The following is a 22472-nucleotide window of genomic DNA, read 5'->3' as shown; positions in this document are numbered from 1 at the left end:
CCCTCTCCACCTGAGCAGATTGACTCAAACTAAACGAAACTTTGTCTTTCACCAGGCAAGGCCCACTGAGCTGTGGAGTTCGTTTCCAGAAGCGACTTGTGCTGTCACAAATGGTAGCTTAACGAAGCGGCTTTATCAAGTGGAAATGTACGGCAGCTAAATATTCTCTGAACGCGCGTGACGTTGATTCTAAATGTGGAGGAAAAAACAAGCGGAGAACCCGGAGAAGAATCCACGCGACCACGGGGAGAGAGACACGCAAACTCCACATATACAGCAGGGGTCTGGGTCGGCATCGAACCAACGACCTCCTGTATACCATTCAAGGTAGTTAACATCTCGCCACCTCGATTATTATAGTAATACTACTCGTAACTTATCATCGTAACTTAGACCTGTAACGCGCAGAGATTTCGCTCGCTGTCGAAGAGAGGGAACGATTGAAAGGCAGCGACGCGGTGGGCTGCCCGCGTTGCCAACAATTGGCCAAGCTGTGCGATCCGCTATATATTTAAGAAGTTTTCAGCCGATTTGTTTCACTGTGTATACACTGTGAGAGCAAACCGGTACCCCCGGAGAAAGCCCACGCAGGGGATAACAGATGGAGATGAGTCCGCTCGCTGCACTCGCATCTCCTGGTCGAGCCAGGGTATGGCTGCAGGACGGCCACGAGAGGGGAGATCAGTGGCGTTTCCGTGATCCACCAACCCTCGCCTCCACTGTGCTGGACTGCAGGCGTGCACCACGAAGGCAATCGGCATGGCGCGATGTTTCACAGGCACAGTCTGCAGTCGTTTTACGTTAGGGGATGGGTGTTGCTATGTGGATAATCTCAATGGAGCAAATTTTCAGGTGATTTTTCATATTTGGCAGATGTGGACCATGACGCTGGCACACAATGGCCTGCTCTTGTGAATTACTTCACGGGATTTTTTTCACGTCCACTGCTGTGAAGCAGAGAGGGGGGGGGTGGAAATACATTCCGACGAATGCACTCGCAGTAATAACCAGGGGCGGCCTGCCGAGTTCGAACCGCGAACCTCTGCGACATGAGTGATGGACGCGGTGGCCCAGCGGTAGATCTCGGGACGACGCAAACCCTCGCGGCGCTCTTGGCTGGCACACAGTGGGGGGGGGGGGGTGAGGACGAGGAGGAAGACGAGGAGGAGGGTGTGGGGGGGTAACGCAGCGAGGGTTCGCGCGCTCGTTACTTGGCGTCGATTCGCACCGCAAACAATCGCGGCCGTTCAGCATTGTGACGTCCGCTCCCCGCTCTGTGCGTCTTTGTTCTTCAAGGGCGAGGTGTCCCGCGCCGGGCGCGAATGACCTCGCACGCGGCGGGCCACGCCGGGCAGACTTGGCAAGGCGTGAACGAGCGTCGTTGAGAAGCCGCGGTGGGTGCGGGACATTCGTGTTGGGTGGCGGACGCGGCAGGAGGAGGCGTCGGCGTGGCTATCGAGTGTGCACGCCGCGCCACGCCGCGTGGGAGTGGGGAGGGGGAACTTCTGCTAATTGAGTGTTGTGTTTTCCCCGGCACCTCCGATAAGCACGGTTGGCTTTGTACGGCGCGAAAGAAGTTCAACCTACATACATTGATTCAAACATAACCGTGTCCAATGCGTGCTACGTGCCAGCTCTGATGTTTGGATCAGAAGACGTCCGCTGGCAATGACATTGGAACAAAAGCTGTTCAAGAAGTGTGGAGGGGAGATGCATGCTGGGAATTACAACGAGGAGTCAATGTCAGTGGGCTCTTCTCCACGTTAGTCTGTCCTGTTCTGATGCGTCCGAATGAATCTAACGTCCAGTTCCTTGTCCTTGTGCCGTTTTGATTCTTTTTAAATGCCACAACCTCGGCTCTTGTAACTGGTGATCATCGCCAAGCCGGTGTGTAGAATGTACGCGCGGTCGGTGATGCCATCGTGGCATGCAAAGCATGCTGGGGCTCCTGCGATGTTGTTGTCGTTCAAGAAAGGTACCCTTGAGGAGGGAAACACACTCGTGAGGGATTTCACTGCGGAGATGCAGCGGTGAGATCGTGCATGCGCTATGGATGGATTTTTGCATCGCAGAACGGCTTGGGGGGAAGCCTTCATCCAGCAGTGGATTGGTCAATGCTGATAATGACGATTGTGATGGTGATGATGATCCGTAGGTGTCCACTGCAACATTTCGTCATTTGTTTTCACTTTCCTCTGTCTCGTGCCAATACGCTCAAGTGGTGCCACATCTTCCTGGCACCAATCTCTGGTGTCGTCGCCAAGCCATTCCCTGTGAATGATGAGACACAATCACAATACACTACCGCACGGTGAGTTGTATCAACGCGCCGAGAGGAGTTGTTCGTGGTGCGGACCGCTGAAGTTTTGCCACCGTGGCTTTTTGCCCGCCGACTTCATCATTTGGGCATGACCGCCATCCTCTGCGCGACTCTGCAACGCAGAGGCGGCGCTCCGGCCAGCTCGCGGCAGAGGTCGCAATCGGGTACCCGATACCCGTACCGTACCCGATACCCGGCTACCCGTACCTGGCCGGGTACGGGTACCCGTTTGCGACCCTGGTGCGGCCGGGTACGGGTAGGCCGTGAGTCACTGGTGAGTTGCCGTTTGTCACTCATTTCCCAACGTCTTGTCTCTTCTCACAATTCAAGTTCCTAGAATCAACCCACCCGCGCCTGCAACATGGCTTCATCCCAGAGGTCGCAATCGGGTACCTGTACCCGTACGCTCCCCGATACCCGGCCGGGTACGGGTAGCCGGGTCTCGGGTAGGGTACGTGTACGGGTACCCGTTTGCGACCCTGGTGCGGCCGGGTACGGGTACGGGTAAGGAATCAAAACCCGTTTGCGACCTCTGGCTCGCGGGTGTGCGAGCGGCCACGGGGCAGCGGTTGTTGTGCCGGGGGGTCGCTGACGTTCGCTGAGCAAAATAACAAACTGTAGAACAATGGACGAGGACCAATGCGCTGCGTACTTTTCCAGCGAGGCCAAACTTTGATCGCGGACATCAGCGGAGTGGGGAAAATAACACATTGAATGGGACCGTCCACAGCCTTGCTGATTTGCCGTGACCTTCGCTGTGATCTCCTTCCTTCGTTTAACTTCCACGTGATTCTCCTGTTGATTGTGTGTGTGTGTGCCGCCTCCCTTTTCCCAATTGTCTTGTTCATTGTTACCCACAAACAAGTGCAGCACTGTCCTGTCTTCGCGCCGAGAGACGCCGCCACCACCTCTAGAATCCGTGAAAGAAAAGGTGCGAAAATAAAACATATATCTGTTGAAACGTTGTACTCGTCTCGAAGGTGGTTGTGTGCCTGCAGCAGTGCCGGATGAAGCTAGTGCGGGGCCTGCAGCAAATGTTATAAAGGGGCCCTACATTTTTTTTGATACGTAAATATTAAAACACAAATTTGTAACTTGCACAGTAAAGTAATTGTATTTTTTCATTTTCTAAACAGCCTGATAATACGACAAATCGCTAAACTTAAACACCCAGTCGTTCATAAAAGTTGAAGGCGGTATAGTACTATAGTAATAGAGCAAGTGCAGAATCACTGAACCAGAATTGATAGCTTTAAATCATTCAGCTGGGTGTGGTGAGTCCCACTCACCCTGGGACTGGGGTGAGTGCTCCCACGTGGACGCGGGGTCCACAATCGCCGTGCGATGTCTCATCCGGACAGAAGCGAAAATGTTTAGCAAATAAATAAATAACTTGACAATTGGTGAATGCCCTTGGGGCTAAATGAAAGGTGAAGGTCAGCACGTCCCCATCGTATGTCACCTGTACAGGAGGATATACCCGACATTGACGAACGCTAATAATGATGAGTCATCATCATCAGCCATGGTCTATCCACTGCTGGATGAAAGCCTCTTCCCCACCGCGTCACCATCCGTCAAGGTCTTGTCCTGCACACGCACACACGCACACACGCGCACACACACGCACGCACACGCGCACACACGCGCACACACGCACACACACGCACACACACACAAACACACGCACGCACACACACACACAAACACGCGCACACACAGAAGCCAGGCTCAACTCCTGCTGAGCTGCCAAGGGGCTGACGCCGTGGGCGTCACCGTCCTCGTGAAGGCCGCCAAGGAACATGGACGTGGCGAGTGTCAAGTCACGCGACGTCAGTTTTTATTTTGAATTAAACATTTCGATACTTTATTATTGTTGTTATTGTTGTTGGTATTATTCGAGCGGCCGGGTGGGGGAAACGATTTCTGTGCCCACCCTGTGGAGGTTTGTGCGGGGTCGACCGCTCACCTCACCTCACCACGCTCACCTCACCACGCTCACCTCACCTCACCACGCTCACCTCACCTCACCACGCTCACCTCACCACGCTCACCTCACCGCCACTCACGCTGTCTGCTCACCACACTGACCACACTGACTCAAAACGCACTCATAACATCCTTGAAACAAGCTACACCATGATTTAAAGCTTTCGTGACTGTAGGGATTCATATTCTTGGTTCTTTCGGTAAAGTCACGTAGAAGGGAAATAATAAAATAATAAAAATATAAAACAATAATGGACAAACCGCCACTTTTTTCAAATTTTCTTGCTGTGGATTTCACACCTGATAATGATTGCTTGTGTTGCAGTCGAAACGTCGTGAGAATTTTTATTTTTTATTTTTGTATTATTTTATTATTTCCCTTCTACGTGACTTCACCGAAAGAACCAAAAATACAAGCTACACCATCTTACACACTCTCCTACACCCAGCTCACCACACTCACTACATTTATACCCCACTCACCACTCTCCAACCCCACTCACCACTCTCCAACCCCACTCACCACAATACAGCTCACTCACCTCACCCTTCCGCGCTCACCACACTCACCACACTCCACGAAGTTCACTCACCTCACTCACCCTTCCACCGAACTCACTCCACTCACCACTCTCCAACACCACTCAGCACCGGCCACCTGGGACCGATGTCAAACTTTGAATGAGGCGCGTAGCCACAAGGAGCCCCAACGTGGAACATCTGAGGGGGAGGAGGAGGAGGGGGGCATAAGTTAAATTCGGAATCATAATCAAAACATTTATTTAGCCTGCAGGAGTAATCCGGTGAGCTATGAGTCAGAAGGCTGCAACAACAACAACACGCACAGTACTCGCAGGCACGGTGTGGGTGCGAAAGTGTGGGGGGTTGAGGGGCAGGCAGAGTGAAAGGTTCGCTCCTCCAAATCCGCAAGTTTGTGGGGGGGGGGGGGCAGCTGCCCGCGTCCAGCCCGGGCCCTCGCCCGGAGCGCGGCTCGCGAGCGGCTTCTGTGCTTTGTTTTAACCCGCGAGGGTTGACGTTGCGAGATGATGATGATGATTATTATTTTGTGTGGAGGGGAGGGGCGTGGTATTTTGTATTTCACTAAAACTTTCACCGGCAGTGATGAATTGGTTGCAGCGTGGCCCCGAAACATTTGTACTCGAAATTATCCGGAGGGTTTCTAGGAAAAAATCGTGTGGTTTTTTTTGGGGGGGAGGGGGGGGGAGAAAAAAGCGTTTTGCGTTTGACCTTTGATGGCATGGAGAGGTCGGAGGTGACGGGAGCGTGATGGGAGCGCACGAGTCTTCAGCTGCTGCCGCCATCCAAATCTTCGTCTCCAAGGTCACCACGAAGACCGCGCCACGCGGTCACCCCCCGCTCCCCTCTCCCTTCTTGCACTTCTCCTAAAATGCGCGTCTCGATAGCTCCACCAATCCCACTCGATTCACTGTTTCCTCTCACCCACTGCTTCCCGATTCAATCCTAGACCCACTACGAGATCAACTCTCGTCTCAGACCCACTAACAGACCAACGCCCCTCTCAGTATTTGAGATATTCCATGGACTCGGCCCTGTCTCTCTCACCCCTCTCATCTCTCTCCACTCCCCTCCACACGCTCCCCTCACTCTCCCCTCTCATCCCTCTCCCCTCCACACGCCCCCCTGACTCTCCCCTCTCATCTCTCTCCACTCCCCTCCGCACGCTCCCCTGACTCTCATCTCTCTCCACTCACCTCCACACGCCGCCCTGACTCTCCCCTCTCTCTCTACTCTCGCCCTTTGTGCACGGCTCTTTGTCAATCCACTGCTGGATGAATGCCTCGCCCGCGCGTCGGTCGTTGTTGACTATACTTCACCATACTTCACCATACTTCACCAAGCTGCTCATTGCAGGTGGATGAAGGGGGCGGCCCAGGACCGGTTCAGACACCGCTCGTCTTTAGCGTCAGCTGTGGCCTGGAATCGAACTCACGTCCGCCGGGTTCACAGCCCAGCGTGCAAATGCCACCCCCGCTCCTCCTCCCCAAAGTCGCCCCATAGCCCTGCCCAATCTCGTGACCGCGTCCCGTATCTGCAGCGCCATCGGCCGCGCTCCGCGTTGCTGGCGATGGAACCCCTCCCTCGTCTCCCCCGCCCGAGCTCCTCGACGACTCTGCTCAATCCAGGAGACGTCTCGCCGCTTCGTTATCCGCTCTGCGGGCGATGCTGTCCTCTGCCCTCTCGTTTGGCGGCCTCTCCCTCTCTGTTTTATTAACAAAACCACACTCCAGCCAGGCCCCCCCCCACGCGATTACACAAAATCGTTCCCAATTCCGATCAGGCTCCCCGCCGATTCCCGGATTCCCACCCCGCGTGCTCTTCCGAGGGCCCTGCTGGTGTCGCTCGCGCGTGCCTCCTCCTCTCCCTGCCGCGACCGCGGAGTGGCCTCCTCGGCTGCCTTTGACGACTCCCAGCCGCGTCGGGGTGATCCCGGGCGCCACCAGCGATAGCGCTAATGGGGCCCTAATCTAGACCAGCAGCTGCGATTACAGCCGCCCCACGTTCTCTCTCCGCTGCACCATGACGCACCCAGCCACCCCACCACCCACACCACCCTAACCGCCGCAGCCTTGGAGCGCCGCTGATGCAAAGAGAAAGTGATGCTCGGAGTGATCGCGATTTTTGTCATTGGCAATCGTCGGCACCATCATCATCAGCAGCAGCAGCCGCAGCAGTAGGGCCAGCGCGATCTATCCACTCCTAGATGAAAGACTCCCCACACACGCATACAATCAATTTGTGTTTTTAAATGGAACGTAAGAGGAAAAGCGGGTGTTGGACTTAAAACTTTTCAAGTTGCATCCGTACACGCTCAAGGGCCATTCATGGATTAATGTCAAAATACAGTTCGACACCATCGTTCGGCATGCGTTAACCCGCTATAATCAACTGCTGGATGGAGGCCTCCCCAAGCTATTGCCATCCCTGCTGTTGACGCGACGCACCAGTCGGCCCATCTCGTGCACGCGCGCTGGTTCCATCGCTCGGTGCTCCGCAGTGGCCGTGCTCCCCGGCGCGCTCCTTGCTTTGGCCACGGCTCCGTCCTCCGACTCTCCCACCGCACATCGTCCCTGCGTACCACGTGTCCCGCCTGAGCCAACTCCACCTGTATCCACGACGCGTTCTCTGATCCACGCGTTCCTCCTTCTGTCTCTCGGTCTCATTCCAAGCATGCGTCTCTCCACGCTCCGGTTTAGCGAGAGATGGGAATGATCTGAATAGGGAGTGTAATTTGATGGCAACTAGATTATAGGCTGATGGAATCTAATTGTATTATTATCATGCTTCTGCGTATCGAAGATAGTTTGACGAGTCCGTAGATTATAGACTTCTGTAATCCAATTTTACGATGAGAGCCCTGTTCAAACATAAGTTAATTTGATGATGACTAGGTTAAAGGATTTTGGAATTGAAGTCCATGACAAGAGTCGTTTCCATAGACTGCGAGGAGGTCATAAGATGGCAGCAGAGGAAGGTATTCTTTAATCTATCTGTGCGAAGCTTTGAGTGTCACCTCCGTGTTCCCCCGTTCGACTCCCAGGTGAAGCGACCCGCTCGTGAATGTGGACGTGGCCAACTCATCCCAATGCAGGAAGGAACCTCCTGGGGGGACAGAAAGGCAGTGAGACTCAGCGAGGCTTGTCTGGGTAATCGTCATTAGCATCACCAGCCGTGGTCTATCCACCGCTGGATTAAGGCCTTGCCGCATTTTCGCCGTTCTTTTGGGTCACGCAATGCAACCATCTGCGTGGCCCCTGCACGTGGGCTGATTCTATCGATCCATCTCCGCGGCGGACGTGCTTTCGGTTCGCTCCGTTGGCTGCCACTTGATCGTGACTTGTCAGCACGGGGTGTCCGACCGCCCGGTGTTTGGGTTCGGTTTGGGTTCATCACCGAACACCGATCGAACCAGGAGAGGTACAAATTCTTGGTTCTTTCGGTAAAGTCACGTAGATAGAAAATAAAAATAAATATAAAATTACTATACTCATTGATTTTTTCGGTAAAGTCACGTATGTAAAAATAAAACTAAATACAATTCTGCAGTCACGAAAGCTTCAATTCAAAAATTAAAATAATAAGACAAAATTAAAATTTTCAATTAAAATTATAAATTGAAAATAATAAAATCAAAAACCCATGCATTTGAAGGCTTGCCCCCTCTTTTTTCTCCGCCTGATGAAGACCGCTTGTGTTGCGATCGAAACGTCGTGGCTGTTTTGCTTTTATTATTTTCAATTTATTTATTTTTTCTGCCTTCGTGACTTTACCGAAAGAGCCAAGAATATGAATTCCTGCAGTCACGATAGTTTTAAGTAGAGGCACAATACAGAAGGTGATTCTAATGCTATTTTACGACCTTTTCAAATCCCATTCTGTGTTAAGAGTCCTCCTCGCGTGGGAGCTGATTTGATAGTTACGAGCCCGTGCGCTTTATCAAATCTAATTTCCGCCGTTAATCAGCCAGCGTCTGACAGTGACTCCCAGAGAACCCCAACACCCTCCCCACGCTCGCGCCGACCCTAATGAGCCGCAGAGTTGGCTCTGCTCCCCGGCGCAGGATGTGAATGAAGGCCGTGAGCGACCGTGACTCACTTGAGTGCGCGGACCGAGACCACGCTCCGGTCACCCCTTCCTGTTCGGAGCGCAGACTCCCTTCTGCGGCTCGCTGCAGTTCAAACAAAGACAAAGGTCCCTCCCCGTGGCCTCGACAGACGTTGAGGGCGAGTGCCCTTGGCGAGCGCGCCTATGAAGGCCGACAACAATCCATTGATGGATGAGGACCTCCCGGTTGCGCGTCGTGGCGGGGGGAGGCGATTATTCCACCATACTTCACCACACTGGTCAGTGCGGGATGGGGACGGCGAAAGCAAAGACTAGGGAACATAGACGTACAGTACAATTGTGTTTTTTTTTGCACTGCCCTCTGCCGTCCACAATGCCCACTCTGTGTACCGCCAATCGTCATCGCGAGAAGCGTTCTCGTGTTGCTGCTGCTGCTGCTGAATACTCATTCTGTGTACAGGCACAGGGGGTCACGCTGAAGCCGAACACGATTTGAGTTCACGTCGCGGTGTCGAACTGCGACCGCATCGCAAGACGCTGCACTACAGCGACAGCGGGGGTACTCTCTCTCTCTCTCCATCACTCTCTATCTCTGCGCGATGACCACCACAACCACGTGACTTTTCTTTTGTGTTGTGCGCGGTGCTTTCAGTGCCACAGCGCGTGGATTTGCAGCGTTTATTTTCATTTGTTTGCTGGTGAACTGTGTATTTCGAATCGAAATCGCCTCCAGTGCTGTTGCTGCTGGCGGCAATAAAAGTTGCTTAAAAGTCAAAGTCTATCTCTCTCTATCTCTCTCTATCACTCTCTATCGAGAGATAGATCGAGATTGAGAACGACGCGGCCACGTCGTAGCAGGCTGGTGGCGGGACACAAATCGGCAGCTCTTGAGCTTGGACTTGACCAGGACCAGGGAGTGGACAGCACAGACGGCTGGGGGAAGAGCCCGCGGGATGAGCTGCTATGGAGAGGCGGGGGGAGGGGGGCAGGGGGAGGAGGAGGGGGGGCAGTTGATTCTGTGGACCAGGACTCATGCCAACCACGCCACTGCACCGCCGGTGCGAGAGTGAGTGGAGTTGAGTGTTTTCGATTATGAAATCACAGCTGGATCACAACAAGAGGGAGTCGGGAACGCAGCGAGAGAAACGTGAGACTCGAGCAGCTTCACCGCCACGAGGCAGCAGGCGCGCACTCAAGTGCCGCCTCGCTGCTGCAGCTGCTGCTGCTGGACGCGTGGAGCTGCGACTCGAGCCACCAAATCCATCGCGGGGGGAAGAATTTTTCGTGTTTTTTTTTTGTCTCAACAAATAAATAATTATTTTACCACAACTGTGGAGTGTTTTTTTTTCTCCACTCTCTCTCGCACCCCCCCCCCCTTCTCTGACTTGAAGCTTTACTTGTAGGTCACTCAACCGTAAGCTCCTCAAACAAGTCGTACATCAAAACCGCGAGCGAGATGTTCTGGGCTCTCACGGCGCAGGCAAATTAGGGGAATATTTGCAAACGTTCGCGGGGGGCCCGGGCGGGTTAGGGGGTTGGGGGGGTGGTGGGGGTTGGGGGAGTTGGAGGGGGGGTTGGGGGGGTGGTGGGGTAGTTGGGAGATTGGAGGGGGGGGTTGGGGGGTGGTGGAGGGGTTTGGGAGTTGGGGGGGGGTGGCGGGGGTGGTGGGGGTTGGGGGGGGGTTGGGGGGGGCGTCATTGCTCGTGGATCCGCGGTGTCGCGATGGCCGGGGCTGAGTTTCGCGGCGGCGTTGGAGTGGGAGAAGCAGCAAAGCGCCGCGGTGCCGAGAGGCGCGAGACTTCAGTTGCAGAGCAGCGGCCCGACTGATGGGAATGAACGAGGGAGCCCAAATGAGATCGCTCCCTCACTCCTTCGGGCCGTTATAAAATATTTAGCCGAATTGTCCCGAGGCGATGGTCAGTATTGTTTTTTTTAAAGCTGAACTCAGCTGAACCACGTGTGGTGTACGTAAAGTAAAACAAAAAATATATAAAGGAGCTGTTACACCGCTGTCAACTCCGAATTTGTTTAAAACTTTTCATTTCATCCCCACGACTCGCGGGGAGTCACGCTCGCGCGTAATTCATCTGCGCGCTGCGATTCCTCGACCCCCCCCTCTCCTCCAGCCCCCCCCCCCCCCCCCGTTGTTATCACGGCGCTCCTCGACACCCGCGCTGCCCCTGACGACGGCGACGAGGAGGAGCCGCGTGCTCGTCGGCGTCGGCGCCGGCTCACGACGGCCACCAGCGCGCAGCGCCCGTGCTATCAGAGCTCTCAGCAATGACAGCCTGGAGACAGGGGGGTGGCTTAGCGTACCTGTCGGATCTCAGCTGTCGCCTCTCGACTTACCGAGCCTTATTTATTTTTTATTTATTTATTATCGCTCTCCGCCGGGATGAAAGGGAGGCGGTAAAGCGCACGCCAAGACTCCACAGCTCCAATGTCAAGGTCACCGCTCCAGATTTTTTTATTACGGCTCAGGAGGTCTGGCGGGGGCCTGCGGGGGCGGTGGCGCGGACGCCGGCGGGGTGAGAATTTAACTCTTGCGCTAACAACCACGCATCGTCACCGTGAAGCCGGCCCGCGCTGCGCTCTCTGTTTTTGTGTGGCGCGGGGGGAGGGGGGAAGGTGTTGGATGGCGACTCTGGTGATCAGACTTTTGAGCGATTGACCATCGCGGTTTGGTTCACGAAAGGTGAAGTCGCCACCAGCGGCTCCGCTGCTCACAGGCCCCGGACTGCGCTCCCGCTCGGTCATTCCCGGGACGCCGCTCGACCGGCACGTGGCCACAGCCGGAGCGAGAGGTGGACCTGGTGCGGTGGGCCGAGAGGTGGACCTGGTGCGGTGGACCGAGTGCGGAAACAATTCCCAGAGCTCAGCCCCGGGAAATCTCCGCCTGAAAGTAATCCTGAAAGTAATCCTGAAAGTAATCCTGGAGCAACGACGACAACCCTGTTGGCAGAGCTGTGAAAAAAGAGCTTCCTAGCTCGTCGGATTCCTCCAGGATAAACACAGATTCAGGTTCTCTTATCCGCGATGATGTGGCGGGCACTGTTGGTTGATCCTGTTATCTGTATTCATCCACAAAAATATCTCCTCTTATCCGCGTGAACACCGACAAAGAAGCACACACACGTGGATAACAGAATGCAGCACACACACACGTGGAGAAGAGAATGCATTTGCCGCCTCGTTTGGGTCGCAGGTTCTCAAATCATCGGATGTTGGCGACTTCTTCCGCTCTGTCGTGGATAACCGGGTCCTGCACGAGTTCTCTTATCGGAAAAAACACGATTAATTGGGTTGTTCTGCCTCAGTCCAGGAGGGCTTGCGTGATAGGAGTTACAGATACACGGAGGGTTTATAAGGGAAGATTTCACCGCGGTGGAAACTCCACATTCCTACGGTTGAGGCCAGTCTATCCACAGTTGATGATGAGCAGTATTTGAATGTAGTGGGGGTACGATAACAATGATGATGATGATGATAATTTAGAATTTGTATCGCGCACTCACACGGAGAGAAAAGAATGATTCAAGTCGTGGAACCCACAGACACGTGGAAAAGCCGCCACAACTGCCCCCAACAATTGCCCAAGGTCTGCGGTCCTATATCGGGATGTTTGTGCAACTTCATTGTTTATGTTTGTCCAACGCTATCATATAAATTCTACTGGACATCAGTGAAAAATAGCTTCATAGCTCATCGGATTACTCCAGGAAAAATAAATGTTCTGGTTCTGAGTAAGGGAGTGTTATTGACGAATGTATTGCGAATGTTTTTCCCATAAATGAGTGTTTATTATTCGTGTAGGCGGAAGCCAGCCTCACCCAGAGAAACCTCACGCACGCGAGGGGGGTGGGGTGATGGGAGTGGTGGTGGTGGTGGGGGCCTGTGGACAGCACTCCTCAATATCCAACAGTTGCCCAAGCTCTGTGGTCCTACATTGGGGATGTTTGGTGACGTGGCCCAGGCTGGGCTGGCGGTGTGGGAGACGGAGAGTGAGCGGGGGTCCCCTGGAGCCGTCCCTCCGGGCTGCCCACGCGCGCCCAGCTCCCCGCTCATTACTCCGCGTCAGCGCTGCATCGCTTAGCACAGGTATGTGGAGAGTTTTTTGAGCCAATAATTTTTTTTTATTCAACAAATTCCCTTACGGTTCCCTCCCTCCCCTTCTTTCAATATGTACTTGCTCGTCTCTCTCTTGGGCTTTGCTGACTTCTCGGCGTTGTTTTCCACTCCTTTCTCTCTCATTCTCACCTCATCTCTCCCTCTTGCGGTGTACAACACGATAGCCATCATCCAGCAGTAGACAGAGAAAGAGTGAAGGCGGTAATGGTGATGGTGCTGCTGATGATGATGCTGCTGCTGCTTTAGGACTAAGACCAATGTTTAATTTGCACAAGATGACATACTTGGGTTTCGAATTTAATTCTTAATGAGAATTTGATATAAATTACGGTTACCTTCCAAAACAAACGTTTTACCACAGATCCCCTCCATCAGCCCCCCCCCCCCCATCATCGACCACAGCCCCGAGTCCTAGGGCCCCATCTCTGGCCACGGGGCTCATCTTCACGGTCACAGCCGGTGGCTCAGAGGCTCCAAATTCAGCCGTGACACACGAGCAGGGAGGCCGCTCCGCAAGCCCAACCTTCTCACCTTCCCTCACCTCGCTCCTGGCTGGGCCTCCCTGTCGGCTCCCAGCCTTACCGCGCTGTGCCTCCCTCCCTCCCTGCCTCCCTCCCACGCATGCCCCCCCCCAGCCCACCGCGCCCCCCGTGCCCCCGTCCTGCCCCGGCCTGTCTGTTTGCTGAGTGGTGCCGCAGGGGAGAGGGCTCTGGCGACAGAGGCGCGTGTAGATTAGCCGCGCCGATAACACGGGCTCCAGCACAAACCTCGCCCTCCCCCCCTCCGTCTCTCTCTGTTGCTCCATCCCTCCCTCCCTCCCCCTCTCATCTCTTTCTCTCTCTGTTGCTCCATCTCTTTCTCTCCGCTGTCCATCTCTCTGTTTCTCTCTCTTTCTCTCGGTAGCTGATTCTCTGTCCCTCTCCCCTTCTCTGACTCTCTCTGAATGCCAATATTTCCCAAAATTGGCAGATTTCGGCTGGTTTCATCCTCTTAGCTGTCATCAGCTATACATGGGCGAATATTCAATGTTCCAACACGCATGGTGCCTGGACGTTCAAGGCAACGCCAGCACGCAACGGCCGTGAGCTGGCCAGGAGATGGCAGCAAAGAAATAGATTATTGAATCCATCTGTGCAGAGAGGCTTTTTCTCCAGGTTACCTCGGCTTCCTCCTCCCACTCGATGCCAAAGATTTGTGGAACGTTGCGTTGCTCGTCGCGATGCGCAGTCTGCGATCCGGCTGCCCGTGATTGAGACTCCAGTGGACATCCCTCGATTTACACTCGTGGGGTGCCACGGTGGCTATGAGATGTTAACTACCTCGCCTGGTATACATGGGGTCGTGGGTTCGATCCCGACCCTGACGCCTGCCGTATATTTGGAGTTTGCGTGTCTCTTTCCCCGTGGTCGCGTGGATTTGTCTCCGGGTCCTGTGGTGTTTTCCCTCCACATTTAGAAACACGCGTTTTAGAGTGTTTGGCTGCCATAAATTCCCACGTGACAAGCCACTTCGTTGAGCTATCATTTGTGGCCAGGTCGCTTTTGAAAAATCGCTTTGTAGCTCAGTGGGCCCTTACTGGCCAAATAAAAAAGAGTTTAGTTTCGAGTTTAGTTTACACTGCCGAGAGGCTCGCGGCCAAGCTGATGCCGACTTCGTCACCGCAAGACCCCCCCCCCGCCACTGACTCCCCCCCCCCTCATCTCACCGTGAAGTTTGACAACAAATATTCCCCTCGGTGTTTCGTGTTTACCCTGAGGTTTGGCTGGTGTGTGCAGAGCACTGTAAATTAGTTCATTTGATTACGGGTCATGACTTGTGCATTATGTAATTTAGATGTGTGCTCTGATTTTGTTTTCATTGTTAACTTGTTTTGGTTGGGTTCACGGACTATTGTTGAATGTTATCCACCGACCAAACGCAGGCGTCTTGGATTGATCTGAAGCGAGCCCGACTCTGCTGCTGATGAGACACTGTAATGCCGACACCGGTCCAGAGTTCTGGATGTATGTTGAACTTCTTTCGCACGGGTCGTAGCCATCCGTGCTAACCGGAGGTGCGGAGGAAGGAGTCCAAACGGCTGAAACGAAGCACCCGCAGAAGGCCGTGCGGCTGATGGGTCGAGTGACTCGGAGGGGTGAGTGGAGAGACGGAGCCGTGAGAGGGGACGGATCGTGTGATTGTTATTTATTGTTTATTAACACCCTGTTATTATTTATTGGTTATTAACAGTGTTATTATTTATTGTTTATTTACAGTGTTATTGTTTATTGTTTATTTACACAGTGTATTTATTTATTGTTTATTTACACAGTGTATTTATTTATTGCTTATTTACACAGTGTATTTATTTATTGCTTATTTACACAGTGTATTTATTTATTGTTTATTTACACAGTGTATTTATTTATTGTTTATTTACACAGTGTTATTATTTATTGTTTATTTACACAGTGTATTTATTTATTGTTTATTTACACAGTGTTATTATTTATAGTTTATTTACACAGTGTTATTATTTATTGTTTATTTACAGTGTTATTATTTATTGTTTATTTACACAGTGTTATTATTTATTGTTTATTTACACAGTGTTATTGTTTTTTTACACCGTGTATTTATTTATTGTTTATTTACACAGTGTTATTGTTTATTGTTTATTTACACAGTGTTATTGTTTATTTACACCGCGTATTTATTTATTGTTTATTTACACAGTGTTATTATTTATTGTTTATTTACAGTGTTATTATTTATTGTTTATTTACACAGTGTTATTGTTTATTGTTTATTTACACAGTGTTATTATTTTTTGTTTATTTACACCGTGTATTTATGTATTGTTTATTTACAGTGTATTTATTTTTTGTTTATTTACACAGTGTTATTAGTTATTGTTTATTTACACCGTGTTATTATTTATTGTTTATTTACACAGTGTTATTGTTTATTTACACAGTGTTATTATTTATTGTGTCTTTGACTTGCGGCTCACGGTGCCTCGGCTTCTCTGGGCCGGCTAGAGGATGGAATGTTCCATTTTGAGTGAACAACAATGACAGCTGTCAACGATGAATTTGGAAGATATCCACTTTGCACAACGGCGGTGGTGGTGGGGAAGTTATATATGATGTTATCTTCATTATAATGTCCGATTTAGAGCGCGCGCAGGATTAGTGCGTCGAGTATGAACACGGGTCAAGGGGTCTTGGGGTTGTTTGACCCAAACCTCGCCACCCTGGTGAGTTCACATCGGCACCGGCACTTTCACCCCCTCTTACGCTGCGCCAGCCTTCATCGATCGCTCGGCGAATCCACTCGCCGCTCCGCGTCTCGTCTATTGGCCTCGCGTGTTTGGGCCAACGTGCACGCGCCCGGGGCTGATATCGTGAGCGATGATCGATCCACTGCTGGATGAAAGCCTCTCCAATCCGTCACCATCCCTCGCGGTCTCTTAGATGCGACACGAAGCCGTCTCGCTGCTGTGCGCGCGCGCCGATCTCATCGCTCCTTCTCCGTGGTGGACGTTCCTTCCTAGCCCACGCTCCTCTCTTGACAGCCGACGTGGCGTCTCTCGCCTGCGTGTCATCTCGAGTCCACGTGCTCCTCTTCCTGTCTCTCCGTGTCACTCCAGGGCTGCGACTCAACACGCTCCTGTTTTTCCTTGTCTGCTCCATGTCTCACGATGTATTATTATTGCGACTATTTATGAATATTCATCATCACTACGCCCGTTTTCCCAGGGCCGCCACACCCGAGTCTCAAGACTCTTTTTTCAGGAGGGTCCTGCCGAGTTTTCGCAGTCGGGGTGCGATGCTGCCACGAGTCGCCTGCGGTGTAATCTTTCAGCGCGGTGATGTTTCGAGTAACGTCGGTCACACGGCGTGTGTGTGTGTGTTTTAGCTGTGTGAGTAAACCCCCCATTGCGGAGCGGTGGGGAGACGCACAAAGTCCACAGAGTAGGAGGCCCGAGTCGGGAGTCGCTTGTTGCTGTGCGCCGCCCCCACGTTGCTGATCCACGCCGTCACAGGAGGCGCTGTGATCCTACCACCGCTAAACACTGCTAATGCTGTACTCCATCATTGGTGTGTTGCGCTTCTTGGATGACTCTTTGGTTCTTTCAGTAAAGTCACGTAGAAAGAAAAACAATAATTAAATAATAGCATACGACGTTTCGATTGCAACACAAGCAATCATCATCAGGTAAAATTTAAAGAGAAAACAAACCTAGTAAACTTATAAATGTAATGCATTACAACACCGATTGTCGGCTAACATAACAGTCAACACCCTACCTGGTTGATTACGTTCTTTCAAAGTTTGCTCAATTTGAGAGAGAGACAAAACACAGACACGGAGACACATAGACAGACACATAAGCAGAAAGATAACAGAGACACACACAGAGAGACACACACATAGGCACACAGAGAAACACCGCCTCTGTGTCGAGGCCTTAAATAGAGAGAGAGGGGGGGTAGAGAAATTAGCATGTCAATGAGACATTTGGAGCTTTCGTGACTGCAGAAAATGATAGAGCAACAACACGAGGACACACAGAGAAAGATAAGTCCGTTTTTATTTCCAAAACCGCTCGTCCACCTTGCTCTCCGTGGCGCCGTTCTGATCCCGGTCCATCCTCGACACCTCTGATTAGCACGATTGCCTACGTACGGTGCGAAAGACGTCCAACACACTCACACACACGCAACATACACACAGACAGACAGACACGCACCCCAGGTTTACATCCTCCGCGATGTCTCCAGCCGTGCCCCTCCTCCGCCCCTTGTTGTGCGGTAACTTTTGTCTTTGCCCACGCGGGATATTTATCTTGGGCTCAACTGTGCAGCGTCTCTTTCATTTATTAAGTTCTTTATAATAACTTCCTGTAATTGATTTCCACCGCTCGCTATAACGGCTGCGTCATTCGCAAAACTTGAGACGGTTCACAATTTCCCGCACTAATGCGAGTGTCTTCATTTCTCGTTGCTGCTGAATATTCGGAAAGCGACACGTCAACACGACGTGGGCCACGTGGCTCTGGTTCAGTCTCACGGACTCTCTCAGCGATCGCTCACGACTCTCCCTCCGCACTCGTTTGGAGGAGGAGGAAAACCACAAGCGACCAGACGTGGCGTTTCTTTTGGCCGAGTTGTGGCCTGGCGACGTCTCTCAGATTAATTTGGCCACGACTTTGACCGCAAATTGTCTGCGGGGCCATTACGGAGCGCGCGCGGGGGGGGGGGGATTTCTCTTTGGGCCGCGGTTCAGCTGCGACGCATCCATTGCCATGTAAGTCCATCGCTGGGCTCCTCCTGCGGCGCTCCTGCATCAGCAGCACCCCCCGGCAGTGCCCCGAGCTGAGCTTGAGCTCCAGGGTTCGGCTCCCGTGCGGTCAAAGCGGCCTCGCAAGTCCAGCTTGCGCCGTGCGGGTTCTTCATAGCTCGCTCGCTGTGTGTGCAGTGTCTGGGTGCGTTGAACTTCTTTCGCATCGTACGTAGCCAACCGTGCGAATCGGAGGTGCGGGGGAAAGACAGCAAACTCAATAAAAACACAGCACTCGCCACAACGGTCTGTTAAGGCTCTAACGAAGGATCTTTGTTGCGTGTGTCTCAACGCGGCCACCGGTGACTCCAAGGAAACATCCATCGTGCCTCGGGATGACGCTGCGTGATCAACTCGCTCCTTCTCGCTACGCCGTCGTCTGTGCTGTTGGCAGGCGATGCTGGCGGTGGATCTGCTCCCCTTGACGCCCGAGCGCCGCCGACAGCTGTGCTCGCCTCCTCCGCCGTTCTCGTCTCATATTTACACTCACGGCACAATGTGCTGCGATGAACGAATTAATGTTTTTGTGTTTGGTTTAATTAAAAACAAGTATTCAATTCGGTTGTTTTCTCGCGTCTGCGTGTGGCTGATTTCCAGCTTTGAGGCTTCACATTCACAACTTGAAAAGTGGGCGAAGAGCCTTTTGACGGGATGGCAGAAAACATACTCCTGAGGCCGACTTCAGATCCCCGTTCTACAACGCAGGTTGGTGCACTGCTCACTCGCCGTGAGAGATCCAAACGGAGAAATAAAAACACATCATGGAGAACTCCTCCTCATCATCATCGTCGTCGTGAGTGGAGAACTCCTCATCGCCATCATCGTCGTCGTGAGTGGAGAACGCCGCGCTGCTCGAGCGGCCAGGGCCCGTGGCGTTCACCTCCATGACGGAGTAGCGCGATTGCCAGGGGCCCCGATGCAAGGAATGTGTGTGTGTTGAACTTTTTTCGCACCGTACGTAGCCGACCGTGCTAATCGGAGGTGCGGGGGAAAGACAATAAACTAAACGCGAAATGCAGTTCTAAATTAATAAATAAAAAGCTAGATTTAAAAGTGAATGGCTGCAGTGGCTTCCTAATATCGGAAAGAAGAGCTTTCCAGACGGCCGCGGAAGCGCATCTGAAGGCGCGCGATGCGGTACCCGTCCCACCCTTCTCCGAGCCCGGCACCTCGGCCCTTCCAGGCCCATGTGCGCAGTGACACCGCCTGCACACTCGCCTGCACACTCGCCTGCACACTCGCCTGCATACTCGCCTGCACACTCGCCTGCACACTCGCCTGCACACTCGCCTGCACACTCGCCTGCACACTCGCCTGCACTGTGGGTGAGACCAAGCCCCTCCATGGGACAACCGCTATCGACCGCGCACGTCGCGATACGCAGCGTCACAACCTCAGCGGGGAGTTTGCGCCGGGGCGACCACTAAACCAGGACTTGGAACTCACAACCCTCTGACTCTGAGCTGAAGGCTCTGACCATGTGACCACAGTGCCGGGCGGGTGGATCGGTCTGGGGGGGGGGGTGTTGTACATTTGTAACACCTACCGCCGCGGGACTTGAAACAACGGTGCGAGTTTCTAAAATCCCTTGAAATCGCCGCTCCCCTGTCCACACAGCAGCAGACATGTGCAACATGACAGCGTCGTGGACCGGCAGGTCGCGGTGGGGTGAAGCGTGGGTATTCCCAACTCGGGGCCAACTCCTCACACGACGTCTGGCGAGCGTGCAAAAAGGGCCGACCCGACTCCCTCCAGGAGAGCCCTACGGAGCTCCTCCTAGTGGAGGCTCTCCCTCCAGCAGCGGCGTGAGCGAGCAGTTGCGGGGCTGCGCCTTCAGCCGCACGCCGTCGCGACGAGCCACGCGTGCTTCAGAGCCCTCGCGCGCTGAGCCCCTAAGTCCGAACACTGAGCAGCACTGCGGCGCGCGATGAGCCATTGTCAGGCCCCTAATGCCTCCACAAATCAGCGGGGGGGGGGCAGCGCCAATCCCACCTCCACCCCCCACAGAGCCCCCGTCTCATAACCCCCCTCCCCCTCTCCTCCACCCACCCCCGGCAAGGCCCCCGTGGCTGTAATCGAAGCTTCTAATTTGTTTTTTCGTGGGAAATGAACACAGGGAGCCAGCCGCGCGGGGAGAAATCGTGGCTTCGCTCGCGGCAGACGGCGACACAGCCCCAAGGATCGTGATGTTTTGTGTTTGCAGAGACTGTCTCTGGGTTTTTTTTGTGTTGAGTGGTTGTTAGAGGTGGGGGGGGGAGCAGTAGGACCGCGTGCTGTGCTCTGCTGTGGGTGATGGGGACTGTTTACAGAGAAGGAAAGTTTAAAAAAAAAATCCCTCTCCGCCGCCGCCTCCTCCTCCGCCGCCGCCACGAGATGCCAGGCATGCCAGCAAGCAGTCTCGAAGCCAATTACACTCTCCAGTTTCACGCTGGAAAAGCTGCCAAGCAGCGTGCGGCCCCATTGCCACACGGGCGCCAGCCCTGCCACGACGGCCCTGCCGTTGCCAGCCGACCGGAGCCACTGAGAGCGAAAAGTCCGCCCCGGCTAGACGGCTCACGGTGCCGGCCCCCATGGCGAGGAGATTCAGGGGCAGCCCCACCGACAGACGGCCTCGAAATGCTACCCTCCCCACCACCCCCCTCCCCACCCCTCAGCGTCAGCCAGACCGCTCGAATTTCAGCCAAAACCCAGGAGCGCGCGCCTCCTATAAAGAAGGAACACCTCTGGTCACCGTTTGTTTTAATTTGTCGCGGCGCACGGACTACGGTGGTGGTTTGGTTATGAACATTTTCCCCTGCGTTGTTGTCTTTAGCGGGTGGGGGGGGGGGGGGTTGCCTCTCGCTCGCTCGTGCAGCGGGGATTGTCCCTTGCGCGCCCCGACGAGGCCGGATTGGAATTAGTGCCGCGCCTCGGCCTCGCCAAACAACACACGGGGCAGAAACGCGGCCTCCGGGCAACGCGGGTATAGGCACTCGGGCTCCCCACAAAACCCTCGTTTGTCCGTGGACACGCGAGCGATTGAGCAGGGCGCTTGGCTCCTCTACCCCCCCCCCCCCCCATGGCTGACCCGCGTCGGGTTCGAGGGCCCGTAGCTCCACGTGTCTGCTAATGCGCTGTGTCCACGGTGCGGTTCCGCTTAGCTGCCGTGACTCTCTAAACGCTCCGGGGGCTGCAAAAGTGGCCAAGATGTTGGCAGTACAGCAAGTGGGTTTGAGTTTGCTCTCACGCAGAGTTTTGAGTTGTAATCCGCCTACGCGCATGGGATGCTACGGTGGTGACACCGTGAGCACACGCTGGGATTTCAAACCAGAGTTTGTCCGGTTCGATTTCCTAGCGAGGCTGCCAAAACCATGGGGCAAGTTTCTAGAATCTCCCCGCCACCCAGTGGCGTAAACAGGCCCACCACGGCGAGTCGATCGGACGGTGGGGTAAAGCATGGGCGCTTCCACTTCATCCAAGACGTCTCACCAGTGTGGACGAGTCGGAAAAAGTATCCTCTGGAGGGGCCCTTCTCCCGGCAGTGGCGCGAGCAAGGCAATGCAGGGCTGCACCTTTGCCTTTCTCGTGTTTCGTATCCGTGGGTTTCGTCCGTCTTCCGGTTTCCTCTCACTCGCGAATCACTCTTTAAACATGAATTGGCCAAACAATGTGATTCAGGAACCTCGTGAACACGAGTCTTGAGACATCCGTGTGGCCACCCCCACGCTGACTCCCTCCCCTCCCACCTAAATCTCTCTCTCAGTCTCCATCAGCTCAAGCCTCCCGTGAGTCACGTGACTGCTCCCTTCTCCCCGCCCCCTCTGAAAACAGACGCTGCTCCATGCAGCTCGCTTCTGCTCGCTCCTTTTCTTCCATCTCCCTCTCTCTTCCTTCCCCTCTTGAGACTCGATGAGGCTTCAAGATGTAAAAAAGAATCGCACAGCGCACTGTCCTTTTACATATTATTTATGGCATTTAGCATATTTTATTGTTTTTATATTTTTGTTTCATGAGTTATTTTCATGCTGAGTATTTGCTTCTGCTGTTTCTTAGTGCTTTGATATCCTCGATGCAAGGTGCTTCATAAATGTATTATTACTGTGAGATTGTGAGTTTAATACTTGCT

Source organism: Lampetra fluviatilis, chromosome 36, assembly GCF_964198595.1.
Source record: "Lampetra fluviatilis chromosome 36, kcLamFluv1.1, whole genome shotgun sequence".
Classification (NCBI taxonomy): domain Eukaryota; kingdom Metazoa; phylum Chordata; class Hyperoartia; order Petromyzontiformes; family Petromyzontidae; genus Lampetra; species Lampetra fluviatilis.
This window is presented reverse-complemented; position numbering follows the sequence as displayed.